Source organism: Lynx rufus, unplaced genomic scaffold (genome assembly GCF_022079265.1).
Source record: "Lynx rufus isolate CCGP_SWC_20201006 ecotype Redwood Valley unplaced genomic scaffold, mLynRuf1.p SCAF_6, whole genome shotgun sequence".
Taxonomy (NCBI): Eukaryota; Metazoa; Chordata; class Mammalia; order Carnivora; family Felidae; genus Lynx; species Lynx rufus.
In genome coordinates, this window is record NW_025814878.1 from 117,309,738 (window position 1) to 117,325,657 (window position 15,920).

Consider the following 15,920-nt stretch of genomic DNA (forward strand, 5'->3'; position numbering starts at 1 on the left):
CATTCCTAGGCGGGCTTTAAAGACATTGTTTACCTCCCCCAGTGGAGTGGGAGCCCCGGGAGAGCTGCCATTCTGCTGCTCACCTTTCTATCCTAAGCTCTTCGCTCGCTGCCCGGCCTCTAGCAAGCGTGCGGTAAACACCTGTTAAGTGGGTGCGAGCCAAGTCCCATTTCTTTTCACTTTTCGGGCTATGACTTGAGATCTTCCCAAAGAGCAGATGATGCTTGTGTGGGAACTCCAGACTTTTGCATTATAGCCTTCCTGCTTTCCTCTTCTGTTACTGGAAGCTTTGCACGCCTGTGACTTTGGAGGAAGACTCTGCTGATAGAGGTATGATGAGACTGGGGAGGAGGTCCTGAATAGAGGTGATGGAGCTGGGGAGGACCTAGTGCAGGGTAGAGGTGTGATGAGGCTGGGGAGGAGTTAGTGCTAGGAGTGTCTGACATTGTTCATAGAAAAGGCAGCTTGTCCTGCCTCTTCTCCCCCAACACTTGGTATGCAGAATGCTGACTGAAAGAGATGGGCAAATTTTGGTGTACCCTATAGGAGGAAATGGCCCAACGGCCTATCTTGTTCCTATGTAAGTTGTGATATTGTCTACAAACACAGTGCAAGATTTAACCTTTTACTCCAGGGGGCCAGAGACGATTTACTTGCAGAAAATATCAAATGTAGGGATTTAGGGTCATGCATACTACATATAATTGGTCTACTTCCCCCACCCCCCTTTTTTTTTCTGGTAGCCAATGATTTGAAGAGGATTAAACTTGGGAAATTAACATTTACTTTTTTTTTCTCCTTGCTGTTTGACCATTAGGAATTTTAGTGGCGGTAAAATTTAGTTTACACAACGCCTCAATTCTAAGATAGGGTAGTTTGAAAGCCACTAACTGGGGAGTTAGCCTCTTTAGCTTCACCTTGGAGGGTGGCTGGTGGTGGTGAAGTTTGGTTTTGGTTTTGATTTGTTCATTTGTAACTTTTAAGGTGTTGCTAGCACTCCATTCTGGTTTTCTGTTTGTAGGTGATCAGGGATGTGGTTAGACTAAGGACATTCCCAAGAGGAAGTGCATTTCAAAGGTCTATGAAGAATGTGTTTGCCTGGAGAGTAATAGATAATTAACAAGACTTTATGCTGAATATGGAAGGAAAGGCTGGAGAATGTTTAGGTAAAAGTATAAAATTATGTAGGGCATGTAATGTGACACAGAACATAGGGGTTGGCAAATCTTTCCTGTAAAGAACCAGATAAGCTGTACTTTTGGCCTTGAGGCTCATACTTTCCTCTGTAGTGTGAAAACAGCATTAAACAATACCAAACAAATGACCATTGCTGTGTTCCAGTAAAACTTTTTGTATGGACACTGAAAATTTAATTTCATATGTCATAAAATATATGTATTTTTTGATGGGAGCGGGGGAGCACATGTGAGGAAAGGGAAGAGGGAGAGAGAGGGAGAGAGAGGGAGGGAGAGGGAGGGAGAGAGGGGGGGGAGAGAGAGAGAGAGAGAGAGAGAGAGAGAGAGAGAGAATCTTAAGCAGGCTCCATGCCCATCGTGCAGCCTGACATGGGGCTCGATATCATGACTGGGAGGTCATGACCTGAGCTAAAATCAAGAATCAGACTCTTAACTGACTGATCCACCCAGGTGCCCCTACTTTTCTTTTGATTTTACCCGCAGTCATTTAAAAATGTGAAAACCATTCTTAGCTTTCAGGCCATATAAACAGGTAGCAGACCATAGTTTATTGACCCCTGACATAGAACAATAATGAAGTGTACCCAGTATTTTTCAAGGGAGATTTGGGAAAGAGGGTGAACACAATGCTATGATTTTATTTCCATCGGTCTATGTAATAATCCACAAAATAATAATGAAGGAAGCCTCAATCTTCCCCCACATTTGTTATTATGAGTTGTGAAACTTGGTAGGCTGAGATTTATGAATGTAGTAGGATACAAACACATTCTTTAGTCACAGAAGTGTCTATTCCTTGTTCAGAATTGAAAGGGATTGAGTTCAGGAGATGTGGAATAACACTGATTTGTAATGTTGATTTATACCAAGGGATTTCTACCACAGGAGTATGAAAAAATTAATTATAGTAATGAGATAAAGGGTAATTAAAATTAAAAATATATACATTTTAATACCGTTTTTGTATCTGGAAAGGAGAAAAGATATCTTGAAGCCACTGAGTTTTATAGAGGAAATGAGTATAGTAGTAGCGCATGTAGAAAACTGGTTGAGGTCAGATATGGTAGGTTGGGGAGGGAGAGGGTTCACCTGTTCAGACATTTGAGATTCTTAGAAAAGGCAAAGCATCTAATTTTCCCCGACCACTTTTTTTTTCAATTTCTCAAATTATGGAAAAATCATAAATAGAGAGTGTTTTGTTTACATTTTATACTTCATAGTGGCTGTTTTTTCTTTCCAGTTCAGTGATACAGAGAGCTATCTCATTTTTTTTCAAGTTTGTGTTGTTACTTAATTGTGTATATGTATCATTGTGTATATGTATCATATGTATCATTTATTCAACCATTTTATTAAGAGTAAAGATTTAGGGGGTTCCTGAGTGGCTCAGTCAGTTGTGTCTGACTTCAGCTCAGGCCATGATGTCACAGTTTTGTGGGTTTGAGCCCTGTGTCGGGCTCTGTGCTGACAGGTCAGAGCCTGGAGCCTACTTTGGATTCTGTGTCTCCCTCTCTCGCTGCTCCTCTCCTGCTTGCACTCTGTCTCTCTCTCAAAAATAAACATTAAAAAATTTTTAAAAAAAAAGAAAGAATGAAATATGGCCTTTTGTAGCAACGTGGATGGAACTGGAGAGTGTTATGCGAAGTGAAATAAGCCATACAGAGAAAGACAGATACCATATGTTTTCACTCTTATGTGGATCCTGAGAAACTTAACAGAAGTCCATGGGGGAGGGGAAGAAAAAAAAAAAGAGGTTACAGAGGGAGAGAGCCAAAGCATAAGAGACTCTTAAAAACTGAGAACAAACTGAGGGTTGATGGGGGGGTGGGAGGGAGGGGGAGGGTGGGTGATGGGTACTGAGGAGGGCACCTTTTGGGATGAGCACTGGGTGTTGTATGGAAACCAATTTGACAATAAATTTCATATTAAAAACAAACAAACAAAAAAAGAGTAGACATTTACTTTCTTTCCAAGTCTTATTAAATAAAGGCTGTAGTGAAAATCTTATCTTGTTTTCCTCTGTTTTATTTAGATGTATAAGTAGACATATAACATTGTATTAGTTTAAGGTGTACAATGTATAATGATTTGATATATTTGCACATACATCATGCCATGTTTTAGTAGGACACATTTCTGGAAGTTGGGCTGCTAGGTCCAAATGCATGGGAATATAAAATTTTAATAGAGTCCTCTAGTTTCCTTCCCATAAAGTTGCACCTGTGTATACCCACACCAGCATATTATGAAATAGTCTGTTTCTCTACAATGGAGCCAGTGCTGAAAGTTTCATATTTAAAAATTTTTGCTAATGTTTTTCATATAAGATTTGAATGATTGTATAACAGATTTTATTCTGCAGGTGCCATACATTTTTCAACTTTTTATTGGCAGATGGGAATTTATTTAGTTTCCTTTTTTTGCCTTAGTTTCCTTTTTTTTTTTTTTTTTTTTTTGCTGTTACACTAACAGTGTTATGGTGAATATTCTCTGAAGATATGTCCTTATAGATTTATATGTGCTAATAGATTTATTACTGAGAAAAGTTTCTGGGGTTGTTTTAATTAAAAAAAATTTTTTAATGTTTATTTTTGAGAGAGAGAGCATGAGCGGGGGAGGGCAGAGAGAGAGGGAGACACAGAATCTGAAGTAGGCTCCACGCTCTGAGCTGTCAGCACAGAGCCTGACGTGGAGCTCGAGATCAGAGATCAAGACCTGAGCCGAAGGCAGACACCTAACCAACTGAGCCACCCAAGTGCCCCTGGGGTTTTAATTTTAATGGATATTGGGGTATTGTTTTTTCACAAGGGTGTTATTCCTTACATTTCCCTGGCAGCAATGTATGCGGTGGCTTCCTTTCCACATCCCCAGTAGACATAAGTATGATCTGTGTTTGTATGTTTTTCTAGTCAGTAAAGAAATGTCTTAGTTAGTTGAATTGCATATCCTCTTCCTTAGTAATTTTGGGTATCTTTTTGTTATTGTTTGTTTGTCAGTGGGATTTTTCTTTGTATTTCCAATCTTTGCCCATTTTTCCTGTATGATTCTTTGTCTTTTTTATTCAATTGCTACATATATATAAAATATACGCATGACATGTTGTCTTTATTACAATATCCATCCTGACCTCCAAATTCTTATTTACTTTCCTAGATTTTAAAAAAGTTTTTATTGAAATACCAGTTAACATACAGTATAATATTAGGTTCAGGTGTATGACATAGTGATTTGACACTTCCATACATCATCCAGTGCTTATTACAAGTGCACTCCTTAATCCCTATGACCTATTTAACCCATTTCCCCCCAACTGCCTCCCCACTGGTAACCATCAGTTTGTTCTCTATAGTTAAGAGTCTGTTTCTTGATTTGTCTCTCTGTCTCTCCCTCCACTCTCCCCTGCCCTATGTCCGTTTGTTTTGTTTCTTAAGGTCCACATAGGAGTGAAATCATACAGTATCTGTCTTTCTCTGACTGACTTACTTCACTTAGCATAATACTCTCTGGCTCTATCCATGTTCTTGCAGATGGCAGGATTTCATTCTTTTTTATGGCTGAGTAATATTCCAGTGTGTGTGTGCACACATCTTTATCCATTCATCAGTTGGTGGACATTTGGGTTCTTTCCATAATTTGGCTATTGTAGATAATGCTGCTATAAACATTGGGGTACATATGTCCCTTTGCTTAGTAATTTTAAATAGTTATTTTTAAATGTTTTTTTTTTAATTTATTTTTTTTTAAATTTACATCCAAGTTAGCATATAGTGAGTGCAACAATGATTTCTGGAGTAGATTCCTTAATGCCCCTTACTCATTTAGCCCATCCCCCCTCCCATAACCCCTCCAGTAACCCTCTGTTTGTTCTCCATATTTAAGAGTCTTATGTTTTGTCCCCCTCCCTGTTATATTATTTTTGCTTCCCTTCCCTTGTGCTCATCTGTTCTGTGTCTTAAAGTCCTCATATGAGTGAAGTCATATGATATTTGTCTTTCTCTGACTGACTAATTTTGCTTAGCATATTTGTCTTTCTCTGACTAATTTGTCTTTCTCTGTCTTTCCCTCTAGTTCCATCCACATAGTTGCAAATGGCAAGATTTCATTCTTTTTGATTGCTGAGTAATACTCCATTGTATATATATACCACATCTTCTTTATCCATTCATCCATCACTGGACATTTGGGCTCTTTCCATACTTTGGCTATTGTTGATGCTGCTGCTATAAACATAGGGGTGCATGTGCCCCTTCAAAACAGCATACCTGTACCCTTGGATAAATACCTAGTAGTGCAATTGCTGGGTTGTAGAGGTTTTTTTTTTTAGGTTTTTATTTGTTTTGAGAGATTGAGAACGAGCAGGGGAGAGGCAGAGAAAGAAGGGGACAGAGGATCTGAAGCAGGCTCTGTGCTGACCGCAGAGAGTCCAATGTGGGGCTCGAACTCATGAACCATGAGATCATGACCTGAGCTGAAGTTGGATGCTTAACCAACTGAGCCACCCAGGTGCCCCAACTTCGATTAGTATTTTTGTGTTCTTTGGGTAAATACATACTAGTGCAGTTGCTGGATCGTAGAATAGTTATATTTTTAACTTTTTGAGGAAACTCCACATTGTTTTCCAGAGTGACTGCACCAGTTTGCATTCTCACCAACAGTGCAAGAGAGTTCCCATTTCTCCACATCCTTGCCAATACCTGTTGTTTCTTGTGTTGTTGATTTTAACCATTTTGTAGTTATGATTTGTGTTTCCCTGATGATGAGTGATGTTGAGCATCTTCTCATGTATCTCATAGCCATCTGGATGTCTCCCTTGGAAAAATGTCTATCCATGTCTTCTGCCCATTTTTTAATTGGATTATTCATTTTTGGGGGGGGTTGAGTTTTATAAGTCTTCATATATTTTGGATACTAACCCTTCATCAGGTATGTTGTTTGCAATGTCTTCTATTCCGTGGGTTGCCTTTTAGTTTTGTTGACTGTTTCCTTTGCTGTATAGAAGCTTTTTATCTTGATGAGGTCCTAATGGTTCATTTTTGCTTTTGCTTCTCTTGCCTCGGGAGATGTGTCTAGTAAGAAGTTGCTACAGCCAAGGTTAAGGAAGTTACTGCCTGTGTTCTCCTCTAGGATTTTAATGGTTTCATGTCTCACATTTAGGTCTTTAATCCATTTTGAATTTATTTTTGTGTATGGTGAAAGAGAGCGGTCCAGTTTCATTTTTTCCATGTTGCTGTCCAGTTTTCCCAGCACCATTTGTTAAAGAGACTTTATCCCAATGGACTTTCCAGCTTTGTTGAAGATTAATTGACCTTATAGTTGTGGGTTCATTTCTGCAGTTCCTATTCTGTTGAGGTATATTTCCTATAACCCTACTTTGTTGAGGATTTTTGTCATGAATGGATGTTGTACTTTGTCTCATGCTTTTCCTGCATCTATTGAAATGATCATGTAGTTCTTATCCTTTCTTTTATTAATGTGGTGCATCATGTTGATTGATTTCAGAATACTGAACCCTTGCAGCCTAGGAATAATCCCACTTGATCATGGTGAATGATTCTTTTAATGTATTGTTGGATTTGGTTTGCTAGTATTTAATTGAGAATTTTTGAATCCATGTTTATCAGGGATAATGACCTGTAGTTCTCTTTTTTAGTGGAGTCTTTGTTTTTGGTGTTAGGGTAATGCTGGCCTTATAGAACGAATTTGGAAGTTTTCCCTTTTTTCCCCTAATTTTTGGAATAGTTTGGAATAGTTGAGGTATTAACTGTTCTTTCTTTCTTTATTTTTTTTAATTTTTTTTCAACGTTTATTTATTTTTGGGACAGAGAGAGACAGAGCATGAACGGGGGAGGGGCAGAGAGAGAGGGAGACACAGAATGGGAAACAGGCTCCAGGCTCTGAGCCATCAGCCCAGAGCCCGACGCGGGGCTCGAACTCACGGACCGCGAGATCGTGACCTGGCTGAAGTCGGACGCTTAACCGACTGCGCCACCCAGGCGCCCCTTAACTGTTCTTTAAATGTTTGGTAGAATCCATCTGTGAAGCCATCTGGCCCTGGACTTTTGTTTGTTGGGAGATTTTTTTATTACTAATTCAGTTTCTTTGCTGGCAGTTGTTCTGTTCAAGTTTTCTACTTCTTCCTGTTTCAGTTTTGGTAGTTCATATATTCTTAGAAGGTTATCTGTTTCTTCCAGGTTATCCAGTTTGTTGGTATATAGTTTTTCATAATATTCTCTTAATAATTGTTTGTATTTCCTTGGTGTTTGAGCCTTAGTATTTTTGATCTGTAAATAGTATATAACATGAGAGTGTCATAAAGACGATTTTCTTCAAAGGAATTGTTTAAAGTTAGACTTATGATATGAAAGTTTTATTTGTAGTTTGGTATTAATTTCTAAGATACTTGTCACTTCATGTATTTACATATACTTTATTTCATTTAGAGTTAACTGCAGCATCCAAAATGCATGATGATGAAATTGCAATTTGTCTGTGTCTGCATTATTTCTGGAAAACAGGTTTGAATGCAAAGGCAGAACCAAAGAAGTCTAGAATGAGAGCCTCAACAAGTAGTTTATTTTATTATTTATTTATTTATTTATTTGGATGTATGTTTTCATTTTTTTTAACATGAAATTGTCAGATTGATTTCCATACAACACCCAGTGCTCATTCCAACAGATGCCCTCCTCAATGTCCATCACCCACTTTCTCCTCCCTCCCACCCCCACATCAACCCTCAGTTTATTCTCAGTTTTTAAGAGTCTCTTATGGTTTGGCTTGCTCCCTCTCTAACTTTTTTTTTTCCTTCCCCTCTCCCATGGTCTTCTGTTAAGTTTCTCAGGATCCACATAAGAGTGAAAACATATGGTATCTGTCTTTCTCTGTGTGACTTATTTCACTTAGCAAACACTCTCCAGTTCCAAGGGCTAGTATCCAAAATCTATAAAGAACTCACCAAACTCCACACCCAAAAAACAAATTATCCAGTGAAGAAATGGGCAGAAAACATGAATAGACACTTCTCTAAAGAAGACATCCAGATGGCCAACAGGCACATGAAAAGATGCTCAACATCACTCCTCATCAGGGAAATACAAATCAAAACCACACTGAGATATCACCTCACACCAGTCAGAGTGGCTAAAATGAACAAATCAGGAGACTATAGATGCTGGAGAGGATGTGGAGAAACGGGAACCCTCTTGCACTGTTGGTGGGAATGCAAACTGGTGCAGCCACTCTGGAAAACAGTGTGGAGGTTCCTCAGAAAGTTGAAAGAATTACCCTACAAGGCTGCAGTAGCACTACTGAGAATTTATCCCAAGGATACAGGAGTGCTGATTTGTAAGGGCACAATTACAAATTGTCTAATATGGGGTTCTTTATAGATTTTGGATACTAACCCTTTATCCAATATGTCATTTGCAAATATCTCCTCCCATTCTGTCAGTGGCTGTTTAGTTTCATTGATTGTTTTCTTTGCTGTGCGGAAGCTTTTTATCTTGATGAGGTCCCAATAGTTCATTTTTGCTTTTATTTCCCTTCCCTTGGAGACATTTCTTTTTTTTTTTATATATATATGAAATTTATTGACAAATTGGTTTCCATACAACACCCAGTGCTCATCCCAAAAGGTGCCCTCCTCAATACCCATCACCCACCCTCCCCTCCCTCCCACCCCCCATCAACCCTCAGTTTGTTCTCAGTTTTTAACAGTCTCTTATGCTTTGGCTGTCTCCCACTCTAACCTCTTTTTTTTTTTTTTCTTCCCCTCCCCCATGGGTTCCTGTTAAGTTTCTCAGGATCCACATAAGAGTGAAAACATATGGTATCTGTCTTTCTCTGTATGGCTTATTTCACTTAGCATAACACTCTCCAGTTCCATCCACGTTGCTACAAAAGGCCATATTTCATTTTTTCTCATTGCCACGTAGTATTCCATTGTGTATATAAACCACAATTTCTTTATCCATTCATCAGTTGATAGACATTTAGGCTCTTTCCATAATTTGGCTATTGTTGACAGTGCTGCTATGAACATTGGGGTACAAGTGCCCCTATGCATCAGTACTCCTGTATCCCTTGGATAAATTCCTAGCAGTTCTATTGCTGGGTCATAGGGTAGGTCTATTTTTAATTTTCTGAGGAACCTCCACACTGCTTTCCAGAGCGGCTGCACCAATTTGCATTCCCACCAACAGTGCAAGAGGGTTCCCGTTTCTCCACATCCTCTCCAGCATCTATAGTCCCTTGGAGTCATTTCAAGTAAGAATTTGCTGTGGTCGAGGTCTAAGAGGTTGCTGCATATTTTCTCCCATAGGATTTTGATGGTTTCCTAGTTCACATTCTTTAATCCATTTTGAATTTGTTTTTGTGTATGGTGTAAGAAAGTGGTCCAGTTCATTCTTCTGCACGTCACTGTCCAGTTCTCCCAGCACCATTTACTAAGGAGACTGTCTTTTTTCCATTGGATATTCTTTACTGCTTTGTCAAAGATTAGTTGGCCATACATTGGTGCGTCCATTTCTGGGTTCTCCATTCTATTCCATTCATCTGTGTGTCTGTTTTTTGTGCCGGTACCATACTGTCTTGATGATTACAGCTTTGTAATAACAGCTTGAAGTCCAAGATTGTGATGCCTCCAGCTTTGGTTTTCTTGTTCAACATTACTTTGGCTATTCAGGGTCTTTTTTGGTTCCATACAAATTTTAGGATTGTTTGTTCTAGCTCTGTGAAGAATGTGGTGCTATTTTGATTGAGATTGTATCGAATGTGTAGTTTGCTTTGGGTAGTAGAGACATTTTGACAATATTTGTTCTTCTGATCCATGATCATGGAATATTTTTTCATTTCTTCGTGTCTTTGTTTCTTTACTAAGCTTTCTATAGTTTTCAGCGAACAGATCTTGGTATTTTACGATTTTGGTGCAATAGTAAATGGGATCAATTCCCTGATATCTCTTTCTATTGTTTCATTATTGGTGTATAGAAATGCAGTTGATTTCTATACATTGATTTTATATCGTGCGACTTTGCTGAATTCGTGTATCAGCTCTAGCAGTGTTTTGGTGGAGTCTTTTGGGTTTTCCACGTAGAGTATTGCGTCATCTGCGAAGAGTGAAAGTTTGACTTCTTCTTTGCCAATTCGGATGCCTTTTATTTCTTTTTGATATCTGACTGCTGCGGCTAGGACTTCCAACACTATGATAAAAAACAATGGTGAGAGTGAACATCCCTGTTGTGTTCCTGATCTCAGGGGGAAAGCTCTCAGTTTTATCCCATTAAGGATGATATTAGCTGTGAAACTTTTATGTATGGCTTTTATGATGTGAAGTTATGTTTCTTCTATCCCAATTTTCTTGAGGCTTTTTATTAATAAAGGATGCTGTATTTTGTCAAATGCTTTTTCTGCATCTATTGACAGGATCATATGTTCTTATCCTTTTTTCTATTAATGTGATGTATCATGTTGATTGATTTGCCAATATTGAACCAGCTCTGCAGCCCAGGAATGAATCTCACATGATCATGGTGAATAATTCTTTTTTTTTTTTTTCTAAATTTTTTTTTTTTCCAACGTTTTTATTTATTTTTGGGACAGAGAGAGACAGAGCATGAACGGAGGAGGGGCAGAGAGAGAGGGAGACACAGAATCGGAAACAGGCTCCAGGCTCCGAGCCATCAGCCCAGAGCCTGACGCGGGGCTCGAACTCACGGACCGCGAGATCGTGACCTGGCTGAAGTCGGACGCTTAACCGACTGCGCCACCCAGGCGCCCCGTGAATAATTCTTTTAATGTACTGTTGAATTTGATCTGCTAGTATCTTGTTGAGAATTTTTGCCTCCAGGTTCGTCAGGGATATTGGCCTGTAATTCTCCTTTTTAGTGGGGTCTTGGTCTGGTTTGGGAATCAAAGTAATGCTGGCTTCATAGAATGAGTCCATTTCTATTTTTTGGAACAGTTTGAGCAGAGTAGGAATTAACTCTGCTTTAAATGTCTCCAGAATTCCCCTGGGAAGCCATCTGACCCAGGACTCTTATTTGTTGGGAGATTTTTGATAACCAATTCAATTTCTTCACTGGTTTGGGTCTGTTCAGATTTTCTATTTCTTTCTGTTTGAGTTTTGGTGGTGTGGGGGTGTCTAGGAATTTGCTCATTTCTTCCAGATTGTCCAGTTTGTTGGCATATAATTTTTCATAGTAATCTCTAATAATTGTTTGTGTTTCTGTTGGTTGTACTCTTTCCTCTGTCATTTGTGATTTTATCTATTTGGGTCCTCTCTTCCTTTTGAGAAGTTTGACTAGGGTTTTATTAATTTTGTTTATTTTTTTAAACACCAGCTCTTAGACTCATTGATCTGTTCTACTGGTTTTTTGGATTCTATATTGTTTATTTCTGCTCTAATCTTTATTATTTCCTTTCTTCTGCTGGCTTTGGGCTTTATTTGCTGCTCCTTTTCTAGCTCTTTTAGATCTAAGGTCAGGTTGTGTATTTGGGGCCTTTCTTGCTTCTTGAGTTAGGCCTGAAGTGCAGTGTATTTTCCTCTTAGGACTGCCTTTGCTGCATCCCAGAGGGTTTGGGCTGTCATGTTTTCATGTTCATTTGTTTCCATATATTTTCAAATTTCTTCTTTAATTTCCTGGTTGGCCCATTCATTCTTTAGTAGGATGTTCTTTCACCTCCATGTATTTGGGGGCTTTCCAGTTTTTTTCTTGTGGTTGATTTCAAGCTTTATAGTGTTGTGATCTGAAAATATGCATGGTATAATCTCAGTCCTTTTATATTTGTTGAGGGCTGTTTTGTGACCCAGTATGTGGTCTATTTTGGAGAATGTTCCATGTGCACTTGAGAAGAATGTGTATGCTGCTGCTTTAAGATTAAAAGTTCTGAATATATCTGTTAAGTCCACCTGGTCCAATGCATCAGTCAGAGCTGTTGTTTCCTTATTGATTTTTTGCCTAGATCTGTTTATTGTTGTAAGCAGAACATTAAAGTCACCTACAATTGCAGTATTATTATCAATAAGTTTGCTTATGTTTGTGAATAATTGACTTGCATATTTAGCTGCTCTCATGTTGGGGGCATAAACATTTACAACTGTTAGCTGTTCTTGATGGATAGACCCCTTAATTATGACATAATGCCCTTTATCTCTTGTTAGTGTCTGTTTTAAAATCCAGTTTGTCTGATACAAGTATGGCTACTCTGGCTTTCTTTTGACATCCAGTAGCATGATGATGGTTCTCCATCCCCTCACTTTCAATCTGCAGGTTTCCTCAGGTCTAAAATGAGTCTCTTGTAGGCAGCATATAGATGGATCTTGTTTTTTTATCCATTCTTATATCCTGTGTCTTTTGATTGCAGCATTTAGTCTGTTTACATTCAGTGTTTATTGAAAGATATGGATTCAGTGTCATTGTGTTATCTGTAGGTTTTGTGTTCATGGTGATGTCTCTTGTCCTTTGTAGTCTTTGTGGCTTTCCACTTAGAGTCCCCTTAGGATCTTCTGCAGGGCTGGTTTAGTGGTCATAAACTCCTTTAGTTTTTGTTTATCTGGAAAAGCCTTTATCTCTCCTATTCTGAATGTCAGCCTTGCTGGATAGAGGATTCTTGGCTGCATATTTTTCCTATTCAGCACACTGAAGATTTCCTGCCACTCCCTTCTGGCCTGCCAATTTTCAGTGGACAGGTCTGCTACTCCCCTTATGTGTCTACCCTTGTAGGTTAAGGCCCGTTTGTTCCTAGCTGCTTTCAGAATTCTCCCTTTATCTTTGTATTTTGCCAGTTTTACTATATGTCGTGGTGTTGACCTGTTTTTGTTGATTTTGAAGGGAGTTCGTTCTCTGTGCCTCTTGGGCTTGTATGCCTGTTTCCTGCCTCCCCCACCCCCCAGATTAGGAAGTTCTCATCTATAATTTGTTCAAATAAACCTTCTGCCCCTTTCTTTCTCTCTTCTTCTGGAACTCCTGTGATAGGATATTGTTTTGTTTCACTGAATCACTTAGCTCTCTAATTGTCCCCTCATGGTCTAGTAATTTCCTTTCCCTCTTTTTTCAGCTTCATCATTTTCCATAATTTTATCTTCGATTTCACCTATTCTGTCCTCTGCCTCTTCCATCCTCATTGTCACTGTATCTAGTTTATTTTGCGTCTCATTTATAGCATTCCATAATTCATTGTGACTATTTCTTAGGTCTTTGATCTCTACAGCAGTAGATTCTCTGCTGTCTTCTACGCTCTTTTTGAGCCCAGCTTTTAGTCTATGACTATAATTCTAAATTCTTGTTCAGATAATTTGTTTATATCTGTTTTGTGCAAATCTCTGGCTGTGGTTTCTTCCTGAATATTCTTTTGGGGGGGAATTCTTCCGTTTCATCTTTTTGGCTAGGTTTCTTTCCTTTGTGTGTTTTTCTAGCTTGCTATGTGTCCTACACCTGCGAGTGCTACTATGTTAATAAGGGGCCACTTCAGGAAGTATTTTTGGAGCATGTTTCATGCATGGTTGTTGCATATTTGGCTGCTCTATCCCACTGCCTGTAGTGGTGGATTGTTTGGACCGTCAACCAGGTGTGCTTTGATTTGTTCGTTGAAGTCACCATATAAAACCATACATATATTTGGGTTCTTCCACGTTTGGAGCATAAATGTTTACACTTGTTATATCTTCTTGGTGCTAGACCTCTTAATTATGATATAATGCCCTTCATCTCTTATTACAGTCTTTATTTTAAAACCTAGATTGTTGATATAAGTATGGCTATTCCAGCTTTCTTTTGGCAACCGTTAGCATGATAGATGGTTCTCCATCCCCTTACTTTCAATCTGAAGGTGCCTTTAGGTCTAAAGTGGGTCTCTTGTAAACAATATATAGATGGAATTTGTTTTCTTATCCATTCTGTTACCTTATCTCTTTTGATTGGAGCATTTAGTCCATTGACGTTTAGAGTGAGTACTGAAATATATGAATTTATTGACATTATGTTGCCTGTAGAATTGGAGTTTCTGGTGGTGTTCTCTGGTCTTTTCTAGTCTTTGTTGCTTTTGGTCTTTTGTTTTTTGTGGGTTTTTTTTTTCGTCTTTTCTCCCTTCAGAGAGTCCCCCTTAAAATTTCTTGTAGGGCTGGTTTAGTGGTCATGAACTTCTTTAATTTTTGTTTGTCTGAGAAACTTTTAATCTCTCCTTCTGTTTTGAATGACAGCCTTGCTGGATAAAGAATTCTTGGCTGCATATTTTTCTGATTCAGCACATTGACTATATCCTGCCACTCCTTTCTGGCCTGCCAAGTTTGTTGTGGATAGGTCTGCTGCAAGCCTGATGTGTCTTCCCTTGTAGGTTAAGGACTTTTTTTTTTCCTTGCTGCTTTCATGATTCTTTCCTTGCCTGAGTATTTTGTGAATTTGACTATGATATGCCTTGTTGGTGGTCATTTTTTGTTGAATCTTAGGGGAATCCTCTGTGCTTCCTGGGTTTTGATGTCTGTGTCTTTCCCCAGATTAGGAAAGTTTTCCACTGTGATTTGCTCACATAAACCTTCTACCCCCTTTTTTCTCTGTTCCTCTTCTGGGACCCCTATGATTCTGATGTTGTTCCTTTTTAATGAGTCACTGATTTCTCTAATTCTTAAATCATGCTCTTTTGCCTTAGTTTCCCTTTTTTTTGTGCTTCAATGTTCTCCATAAGTTTGTCCTCTATATCACTGATTCTCTGTTCTGCTTCATCCATCCTTGCCACCATGGCATCTGTTCGAGATTGCAGCTCAGTTATAGCATTTTTTATTTTATCCTGAATAGCTTTTACTTTTTTTTTTGTCTCCACAGAAAGGGATTCTAATCTATTTTTTACCCCAGCTACTATTCATAATATTGTGGTTCTAAATTCTGGTTTAGACATCTTGCTTGTATCTGTGTTAAGTCCCTGGCTGTCATTTCTTCCTGTTCTTTCTTTTGGGCTTAATTCCTTTGTTTTGTCATTTTGAAGGAAGAAAAGGAATTAATAAGGTAAAATGTTAAAATTAAAAAATTTAGGGGCGCCTGGGTGGCTCAGTCGGTTAAGCGTCCGACTTCGGCTCAGGTCATGATCTCCCGGTCCGTGGGTTCGAGCCCTGTGTCGGGCTCTGTGCTGACAGCTCAGAGCCTGGAGCCTGTTTCAGATTCTGTGTCTCCCTCTTTCTCTGACCTTCCCCTGTTCACGCTCTGTCTCTCTCTGTCTCAAAAAATAAATGTTAAAAAAAAATTTTTTTAAAAATTAAAAAATTTAAAACAACACAAAAAATCAAAGGCTGCTAGATCTTAGGTGTCTTTTGGTCTGGTTGTTGAAAGTAGCTTGATAGGCTAGAGAAAAAAGGGAAAATAAGAAAAAAAAGAAAGAAAACATTTGAAAATTTGAAAAAATGAATACACCCACATAGAATAAAATGAAATTATGGAAGTAAAATCGTATTTAAGAATTCACAAAAAAGTAATAAAATAGTAAAAAATTAAAAATCTTTTTAATAAAAATGGAAAATGAAAGTAAATTTTTTCTCCTTCTGTATTCAAGAATAAGAAAAAGAAGAAATTGAATAGATGGACCAGCAAACAGACTGAAATATGATTGAAATTACATCAGTTTCCCCTAGAAGTCAAACTGTGAAGTACTTTATAGTCCTTAAACTAAGCAGGCGGAGAGACTTGCGGTGTTTCTGAAGAGTGAGGTTGGCCCAGTTGGGCAGGGTTGAGTGTAATG

The 15,920-nt window shown here is 38.6% G+C and overlaps 1 protein-coding gene across 1 annotated transcript in view; it reads left to right on the top strand.

Annotated features, from left to right (window-relative positions):
* LOC124529211 (collagen alpha-2(I) chain-like) overlaps positions 1-15,920 on the top strand; it is a 29,156-nt gene that overhangs the window by 955 nt on the left and 12,281 nt on the right. The window lies entirely within an intron of this gene.